This window comes from Sapajus apella, unplaced genomic scaffold (assembly GCF_009761245.1).
Source record: "Sapajus apella isolate SASKATOON/1434 unplaced genomic scaffold, GSC_monkey_1.0 scaffold3, whole genome shotgun sequence".
Taxonomy (NCBI): Eukaryota; Metazoa; Chordata; class Mammalia; order Primates; family Cebidae; genus Sapajus; species Sapajus apella.
Genome location: NW_022436943.1, coordinates 18,030,361 through 18,040,205, shown reverse-complemented (window position 1 = coordinate 18,040,205; position 9,845 = coordinate 18,030,361). Strand labels below are relative to the sequence as shown.

General features: G+C 42.0%; 1 long non-coding RNA gene across 1 annotated transcript in view; it reads right to left on the bottom strand.

Annotated features, from left to right (window-relative positions):
* Nucleotides 1-8,735, bottom strand: part of LOC116531565 — a 12,527-nt gene extending 3,792 nt beyond the window's left edge. Inside the window, exons 1-2 of the long non-coding RNA XR_004260480.1 lie at nt 7,783-8,735; nt 4,356-4,436 (exon numbers count right to left, since the gene is read on the bottom strand). This is a non-coding gene — a long non-coding RNA (uncharacterized LOC116531565). The remainder of the gene's footprint in view (nt 1-4,355; nt 4,437-7,782) is intronic.
* Between the last annotated feature and the right edge of the window lie 1,110 nt (nt 8,736-9,845).

The window sequence follows — 9,845 nt, the reverse complement described above, 5'->3', positions numbered from 1 at the left end:
AGGAAGGGAGAGAAAGAAAGAAAAAGAAATGAGGGAGGGAGGGAGGGGAAGGAAGGGGAGGAAAGGGAAGGTAAGGGAAGAAAGACAGAAGGAAAGAAAACTGAGGCACTAAGACACTTGTCAAAGATCACACAGAAAATCTAAGCCTTGTGGCCTTGTGTTTATGTTTATTATTATTGTTATTTATTTATTTATTTATTTATTTATTTTGAGAGGGAGTCTTGCTGTGTCACCCAGGCTGGAGCACAATGGCACCCCGATCTTGGCTCACCACAACCTCCACCTCCCCATTCAAGCGATCCTCCTGCCTCAGTCTCCCAAGCAGCTGGGATTACAGTTGTGTGCCACCACGCCCGGCTAATTTTGTATTTTTAGTAGAAATGGGGTTTCTCCCTGTTGGTCAGGCTGGTCTTGAACTCTTAACCTCAGGTGACTCGCCCTCCTCAGCCTCCCATAGTGCTGGAATCACAGGCTCAAGCCACTATGCCAAGCCTACTATGGTATTTTTAAAATTGTCTGTCCTTTGCAACTAAAATGTATGCTCCCTGAGAACAGGGACTGTGTCTACTTGTTCATCACCATAACCCTGGGTCCTGAAACCTGCCACTGGATTCTCCAGAAACCCCTGGTTAAATGACTTAAGCGTAATGAAATAAATGAGCAGAAAGTTGAATTCTGGATTAATTGACACCAAAGCCTTTCTCACCAATATCTCTACTGCCTGCATAAGTGTCCAGAAAACAGGAAGCAACCCCTTCCTGGATGGCTCAACTGAATTATTTCAGAGCTATGTTGGTTCTACTTTTTTAAAGAGTAGGCAAAGAAAATGAGTCTAAAATGAACAAGATCTGATTCTGCAGAAGATTTAAAAATCTTTAAACAGATTCTCCTTTGCCAATTCTCCTGAGTTTTACCACTAGAGAAAACAGGGAGACTCCAGAGTGCCTTCACCCATGGAGGAATGTATTCCCCTGAAAGAGCCGTTCATTCTTTCAGGCTGGAGAGTGGAGCTGGACAGAATGGAGCTGCCCTTTGACTTGCTGAGAAACCTGCTGTGAGTAGACTCTCATGCCAGTATAAATGGGTTCATTTCCATGGTAATATTTTGTTATTTATTTTATAGTAGTTATTTCTTCTATTATATGGTCTATACCATTATTTGCCACTAACCTAGTGACTTAAGAGTATGATAGCTATCATTCAGATTTATTAACCTTTCTTTATATGTTTGAAAGTCATTAGAAGTATACTGGCTTAAGCTAATAGCAGATTAGTAAATATTGAAACTTGCCATTTGAAGTGTTTTCTGGCTAGAATAAATGTTTGTTCAGGTTGTAAGCCCCGCCCCGGTAATCACTAGGTAAAAATGTAGGATCAACTTCCAGTGCTGAAACAAGCAGGAAAAATTACCAGGTGCAAGAGTCAGTTTTATGGTGGATCTCTCTCAACCTGTTACTTAGGTTTATATTTTAAAGGGGAATTATCTATGCCTGCTCCTGTTACAACAGACACAGTAAAACCAAAAGGAGGAAACAGAACAGAGATTATTTTAGGACAAGAATTATAAAAATAAAGCCAAATAGGGTGATCCCAAATATCATAAATCAGGAGGCCTAGCCTGTTATCCAAACTTTATTAAAATCAGAGGGAAGGCTCTCCTCTCCTGTTGTCTTTTCTGTACAAGGAGTTTTGAAAGATAAATTTGCCAATTGATTTCTTGCAGCTCTTCCTTCATGTCATCTGATTGTTTTCTTCATGGTCAAATTGTGCTCTTAGTTGATAACCAACATCTAGGTCAAGATATCAGTTCCTAGTGGGTTTAAATGCTTTTAGTCACTTTATTTTTTTGAGACAGAATCTCACTCTGTCACCCAGGCTGGAGTGCAGTGGCAGGATCTCAGCTTATTGCATTTCCATCTCCTGATTCAAGCAATTCTCCTGTCTCAGCCTCTAGCTAAGTAGCTGGGATTACAGACACCTATCACCACGCTCAGCTAATTTTTTGTGTTTTTAGTAGAGACGGGGTTTCACCATTTGGCCAGCCTGGTCTTGAACTCCTGACCTCAAGTGATCTGCCCGCCTCCGCCTCCCAAAGTGCTGGGATGACAGGCATGAGCCCCTGTGCCTGGCCTCAGTCACTATTGTTATTTTATACATAACAACTTCCTGGACAAGCCTTTCTTCAAGAGGATGGATCCACACTAACAAGATCCCCTAAAGAGGATCTTTTACCTCTGATCTTATCCTTTTGCATTTCTGCAATCACCTCTTTTCCCATAGTGTCACCTTTCACCTCAGCAGAAAACCTCAATCTTCCTAATTCTCCCCTCTCAAACTCAGGTGCTGATTCCAGTTATCCTCTAGACATCTCGACTTGGACTTCCTATTTTTGCTTGAAGCTCAGCATGCCCCAAAAAGAACAACTCATCTCCAAATCTGCTCCTGTGTCACTGTCTCCCTAATCTTTGCCAAAATCCCATGGACGATATCTCTACCAAGAGTTTTGGATCTGTCCTTATCCTGTGAGTTTCTGCTGCCTACAGCCAGGTTTCCCTCACTCATTCTTTCTCGGACTACCATAAGTCTTTTAACTGGCTTTAGTCATTTCCAAATACACTCCTGTCTGCATGCTGCTACTCAACAGTCTAAGTCCTGTGGGATAGCTGCTGTCAATCTCTCCACCTGCTCAACAGCCTTGACCCTTGGCAAATTAGAGGGAAACTCCTCAGCCCAGCTGGCATCCAAGACCCTGCACAACAGGGTCCCTTCCAAGGACTTATGCTGCATGCTCCTTAAATCGGAGTTCTTACCTTTCCCTAAACTAACCAGTCCTTCCCCATCTCCCAGGGTTTTCTCCTGGTGTTTCCTCTTCATGGTATACCTGTCCCACCTCCAGCTTTCCAGACTTCATCCATTCTTTATGGCCTTAGATTCAAAAGCAAACTTTTCCATGGAGAATTTCCAATTCCTCCCGAGAGTTTTCCTCACAAATCTTTGTTTTATTTTGTTTTGAGACAGGGTCTCACTCTGTTGCCCAGTCTGGAGTGCAGTGGTAAGATCATAGCTCAGTGCAGCCTCTACCTCCCAGGCTCAGGCAATGCTCCTGCTTAGCGTCCTGAATAGCTGGGACCACAGGCACATACCACCACACCTGGCTAGTTTTTAAAATTATTTGTAGAACTATTGTCTCCGTAGGTTGTCCAGGCTAGTCTCAAACACCTGGTTCCGTGTGTTCTGGAACACTGTCGGCTGGGCTTCACCATACCAAGAGCAGCTTTATAATAATTGGGTAAGAATTGGGCTATTTTTTTCCAGCTGAATCCTTAGAGCCTGATTAATATAGTTGGGGAGTATCCTTTAGTGCTCCGTCAGTCAGCACAGTGCTTGTCAAACTGCTTCTAAATTCTAAGATAAGTATTAAGCAAAGGGACTCATCTAAAGACAAGATCCTTCAGTTCAACAAAGGTTCTGAGCACCTGTTTTCCAGAGGTATGGGCAGGGCACTGCAGGGGTCTGGAGGTGGGGAGGCTGAGTGCTCTCTCTCTCTGGATAATAATATTTAATAAGAGCAGCATTTAGTGATAACCTGGCAGTTAATATACATGTTTTAATTTAACCTGGGCTCAATCAATCCTCCTACCTCCACTTCCCAAGTGCTGGGATTACAGGTATGAGTCACCACACTGGCACCTCCAAATCTTTATAGCACATTATTTGTTTTGTTCCATCAAACTTTCCTTATATTCTTCTTCTTGGTATTATAGCTAATTAAATTAAATCATGTATATTAACTGCCAGCTTATCACTAAATGCTGCTCTTATTAAATATTATTATCCAGAGAGAGAGAGCACTCAGCCTCCCCACCTCCAGACCCCTGCAGTGCCCTGCCCATACCTCCAAAAAACGGTGCTTGGTTGAATTGAAGGAGCTTGTCTTTAGGTGGTTCCCTTTGTTTAATGCTTATCTCCGAATTTAGGAGCAGTTTGACAAGCACTGTGATAACTAAAGGATATTCCCCCATTAAATTAATCAGGCTCTAGAATTTCAGCTGGACCATAATAGGCCAACTCTTACCCAATTATTCCAAAGCTCTTCTTGGTATGAAGCCCAGCCGACAGTGTTCTGGAAAACACCGAACCATGTTACAACCAGGTATCCAGAAAAGTGCAAACCCAGCAAATGCAGTGACATCCAGCCTTTTCAATCCTGAATTCCTCAGGCAGAAAGTGGCATCTGGCTACATTCCCTAATGTCTCCCTGAGGTTAGCTGAGAGGTCTCAAATTTTGATCTCACTGGAGCTTCTTCATGGGAATGACTGGGGAGAGTAATACAAGATAAGAAGATCTGGTTTACCTGGCCTGGCCGTAACACGTGACCACTTCTCAGCTAAATCAGACAGTCTCTCTGTGTGGTATTGAGGCAGGAATATAGGGTCTGGAGGGAGGGAATATAAGGCCAATTCACACTTCAGCTGTAATAGGAAATACCCTGTCTATAGAGCAGACACCATAAATGACTTTGTACCTTTACTTCATCCTGTCCATTTACATGGGGTGTACCCCAAGTAACCAAGGGAATCCTCTCGGGGATATTTAAGCTCCCCATTTTAACAGAGCCTTTGAGCCCTTATACTCAGGCCTGTTCCCATACTGTAGAGTGTACTTTCATTTTCAACTAAAACCCTCCATTCTTTCCTTGCTTTGTTTGTGGGTTTTGTTCAATTCTTTATTCAAGATGCCAAGAACCTGAACACCCTCCGCCGTGAACAGTGTGATTCTCAGGCTCAACCCCATTTATGGTGATTCTCACAGGCAGGGTGGTTGTAGTACAGACAGAAAAATGGAAAGTGAATTTCCCCTTACGGAAACACACCAAAACAATCTAGGGGAGGTCCTCGCCCCCAGGAATTCTCAGACTTAGTCTCTAATGCTGTGATAAATGAATGCCTTCGTAGTGATTAGCTAGTAGGTAACAAAGACGCCTAAGGTGGAAAGGCTTGTGGCCTACCAAGAAAGGGTACAAAAGAGGATAAGGATTTGTCCTGCTATCCACATGATTGTTTCACATGAGCTTTCTAGCAAGTACATGTATCATTAATTGAATGAAGAGCAACAAGGAAGTGCAGTTGTTTGTTTTTTTAAGAGACAGCGTCTCACTCTCACCCAGGCTGAAGTACAGTGGTGCCATATAAGTCACTGTAACCTCCAACTCCTGGGCTCAAGCTACCTTCCCTCCTCAGCCTCCTTAGCTAGGACTACAGGTGCATGCTGCCACACTCATCTAAATTTTAAAATTTCATATAGATGGGGTCTTGCTGTGTTGCCCAGGCTGGTCTCAAAATCCTGGCCTCAAGTGACCCTCTGCCTCAGCCTCCTAAAGCTCTGGCATTACAGGCAGGAGCCACCACACCCAGCCAACAGTTACTTTTTGATGGAAAAGTAAAAAGTCATTCACTGGTCAACAAACACAATAGTTTTCTAATTCAAATACAAACGCAATAGTTTTCTAATTCACATGCACGACTTCCTCTCACCTACCTACACAAACACATACATACACACAATACATACACACAATACATGCACACACCCACACATACAGACACACCCACACACACTTGGCCCTCTCCAGATTTGCCAAGGGTGTTTACTCTGCATCAGTTGCCAAGAATACTTTGTTCTCTACAGAAGTTTAGTGTAATAAACTATTTTTCTATTTGCCTGGCTATCTACCTGCTTGTTTCTTGCCATGTTCCAAAAAGGACTTAAGATGGCTTATGTGGATATGTCATATGACAAGAACTTAAATTAGAAGCGAAATGAAAATAGAAATAAAAACAAACCAAAGGTAAACCCACAACAGACAGGGAAATTACTAAAAATCATAATGCTCTACACATCTGCTACCAGTGAATCACAAATTCGCCTCTAAGCTTTCTAGTGGCCAAATTTGAAGAGAACCCTAGTCAATTACATAATTCCTCTCTATACGAGGGATTTCCAATCTTTGTGTACATTAAAATTTCCTGAAGAATTTATAAAACTAGAATCACTGAGGTCCCCACTTAAAGAACCTCAAATTCTATAAATCTGAGATGAGATGCTGGAACTTATAATTTCATCAAGTTCCCACTGATCTCTCAGATGATAACAAAGGAATCACTCAAGACAACAACAGTTATTTTTGATATTAAAATCACATAGGATTTTCTTCCAGGAAGTGACAAAGAGAATCTTTAAGATATAAGGAACAAACAGAGATGAGTTTCAGAGGTCATGGGCTGTTGCTTACAATAAACAATAACGTTCAAGATAGACTTTTACATTAAGCCTTTTTTTACTATTGTTTTTAAGCTCATCAGCTATCATTAATATATATTAGTGTATGTTACATGTGGCCCAAGACAATTCTTATTCCAATGTGGCCCAGGGAAGCCAAAAGATTAGACGCCCCTAATAAGTTCTCAATATGGTGAAGTTCTCAATATACCTGAATTTTACATGATCACTGAAGTTACATTCATTTTGATTTCGTAGAACAGACAGAAATTTTATTATATTTTTCATATCTCATATCTGTCACTTTGAATCTGAAGTGAATCTGCAAGACTTTGGGGTTCTTCATAGTTTGGCTTAAAAAAAAACCAAACCAAGTGCTATGTGGTCTGGTCTTTAGCTTTTCTGGGAAATTTGGGGTGGTTCTAGACAATCTATTATTTGTAGGCATGCATAAATTATGGCTCTCAAACCTGGGTACAAGATGGCATAAGAGAGGCATCATTAGATATTGACACCTCAAGTACTTAACAAATATTTATAGAGGGCTTGCTGTTAACCAGGCACTGCACCGTAAGTTGAGAATACAAGAATGAGCAAAGAAGTGCCTCCATTCCCCATGGTGTTCACAGGACCATCTTTACCTACAGGAGGCAGTTATAATACAGCAGATAAGCTGTCTGGATGAAGAAATGCAGAGCACTCAGGAGAGGAAATATAGCCACACTTCAGTGGTCATAGGATTCTTGGAGGAAGTTAAAAGTAAGCTAAAACCAAACATGTGGGTAATATGTAAATAGATATTAAACATGTGAAGGTAGGTTAAGCCTGAGTTAAAATGGGGTTCAAAGGGGAAGGTAGGAGAGAGTCTTACTAAAAATAGAGCAAAATGAGCCAGCTTGTGGAGGTTCATAAGCTAGAAGAAAGCATGCTGCAGAAGCTGAAAAAAATCCAATCCTACCTCTACATGAGAATGTGAGGCTGGAGGTGAAAAGTCTGAGAGATAAGGAGGGGGAACCAGATCATGAATGGCCTTCTAATCCAAATTAAGGAATTCAGACTTTATCCCAAGAAAACTGAGAAACCATTAGGTTGGTGATCATATATTTGCATTTAGAAGGATTACTTGAAACTCTACATCCCTCACACCTGGCCAGGTGTGGTGGCTCGTGCCTGTAAACCCAGGACTTTTCAGGCTGAGGCAGGAGGATCATTTGAGACTAGAAGTTTGAGATCAGCCTGGGGAGCACAGCAATACCCAGTCTCTACAAAAAAAAAAAAAAATTAAAAATTAGCCCGGTGTTGTGGCACGTGTCTGAGGTCCCAGCTATTTGGGAGGCTGAGTGGAGAAGGTCAATAGGCCAACTGAGTCTACGAATTTGAGATTAGTGAGCTATGATGGCACCACTGCATCTAGCCTGAGTAACAGGGCAAAACACTCATTCATTCATTCATACACACATACATAAAGTATTTAAAAATAAAACAAATCCCCCACACCCCACCTGTATGTGTAAGGCAGATGAGTGATGTTGCCAACTCTGAGGTAGCTGGATGAGCTGCTGCCACTCTGAGGTCAGGGATATGAAGGTTTTTTACCAGTTATGAGGGACTAAATCAATGACAATGTTATTACATTGTTCCTCAACATAGTAATGTATACTTCTCTCATACTGTTTCTCACATACCCCACCTCCATTACTTCATCACCCAAGCCGTTTCTGAGAAGGAACAGGAAAGTGGGCATATAGTAGTACATAAGCGCCCCCTGCCTGTATCCCTGGAGATACAAGCTCCCCAAAAAGGTAGGCAGGTAAACGTTTTTATTAGTGAGTCCATTGTTTAACAAGGAGTATTGACACCTATTGGTGGAAAAGTGTTCGCAGGTGTGATAAAAAAGAAGTATTTTATTTTCTATGTTATGATTAATAAACATTTTTTAACAGCTGAGCCTTTAAGACAACTGGAATCCAGGCCATAGTGTATACAGGGCGCCTATGGCTCTGCTGAAGGGAATGTGAGTTAACCCACGAGCCGGAATAATTCAATTGATGAAGAATTCCCTTGGTTTTAATACTATATTATTAAACTCAAATATTGGCTAAAGAGGTTATTCGAAGGAAAAATAAAGTGTTTCAGAAATGGAAATGCTTAATGATTCCCCGTGTGTAGTTTGCCATCTAGTGTTAATTTGTGGAAATAAAAATGGCAGGTACAATAATTTCCAAGCAGGCTCATCAGGTGGCAAAGGCATGACCCACAGCAACATTTCAATTTAAAGGTATCAAATCATACCCTAAGACCCTCTGGGGTTTGTTGAGATGGGTGAGGGGGTGAGTTGGCTACTTCTAAGAAATCAATTACTCCTGGAAAACAAAATAATTCTCAATCCTGGCTGACTGATATTGTTACCTGAAAACTTTTAAAAAATATACAGATGGGGCTGGGCTCAGTGGGTGGCTCATGCATGTAGTCCCAACACTTTGGGAGGCCAGGGCGGGCAGATCACCTGATCACAGGTCAGGAGATCAAGACCATCCTGGCCAACATGGCTAACCCCCCTGTCTCTACTAAAAATACAAAAATTAGCTGGGTGTGGTGGTGCACACCTGTAATCCTAGCTACTTGGAAGGCTGAGGCAGGAGAATTGCTTGAACCCAGGAGGTGGAGGTTGCAGTGAGCCAAGATCACACCACTGCACTCCAGCCTGGCGACAGAGTAAGACTCCATCCCCAAAAAAGAAATATATACATGTATATACAGATGGCCAGGCAACCCTCCAAACCTGGTCAGTCAGATCCACTCAGGAGGGACCCCAGACGTGGATGGTTCTGCACACCCCAGGTGGTTCCCATGTGCAGCTGGAAGGGGAGGATCCCCGGGCAGCAGGGTTAAGACTGCAGACCCTAGCAGTATCACTGCAGGAGTGTCACCACTTACCTGTGTCACCTTAGCAGGGAAAGTGGGCCATCTCTACAAAAAAAGTTTTGTTTAAATTAGCTGAGCATGGTGGTACCTGCTGTAGGTCCAGCTACTCAGGAGGCTGAGGTGGGAGGATTGCTGGAACCCAGGGATTCAAGGTTGCAGTGAGCCATGTTCAAACTACTGCACCCCAGCCTGGGCAACAGAGTGAGACTCCATCTCAAAAAAAATAAAAATAAAAAATCCATTCTGTTATTGGTAGACGTTTGCATTATTTATGGTTTAGGGCTAATATAACAGAATGCTACTACAAACATAGTTGTACGTGCCTTTTGGTGATATATGTGTGCATTTATGGTGAATAGGTGCAGAGGAATGAAGTTGCTGGGTCCTATGACAAACAGATGATTAGCTTTAGTAGGTACTAACAGAGTTTCCTAAAGTAGTTATGCCAAGTACACCCCTGGCAATAGCATATGATATTGGGGGTTTAGTTTTTAGGATTTATTATTTGCTGTAGCCATTCTGATGTATGTAGTGGTATGAGATTATTTCAATTTGCATTTTTGGATGACTAATAACATTGAACACTTCTACATTTGTTTATTGTTTGAATACATCCTTTTGTGACACAGGTATTATTTGC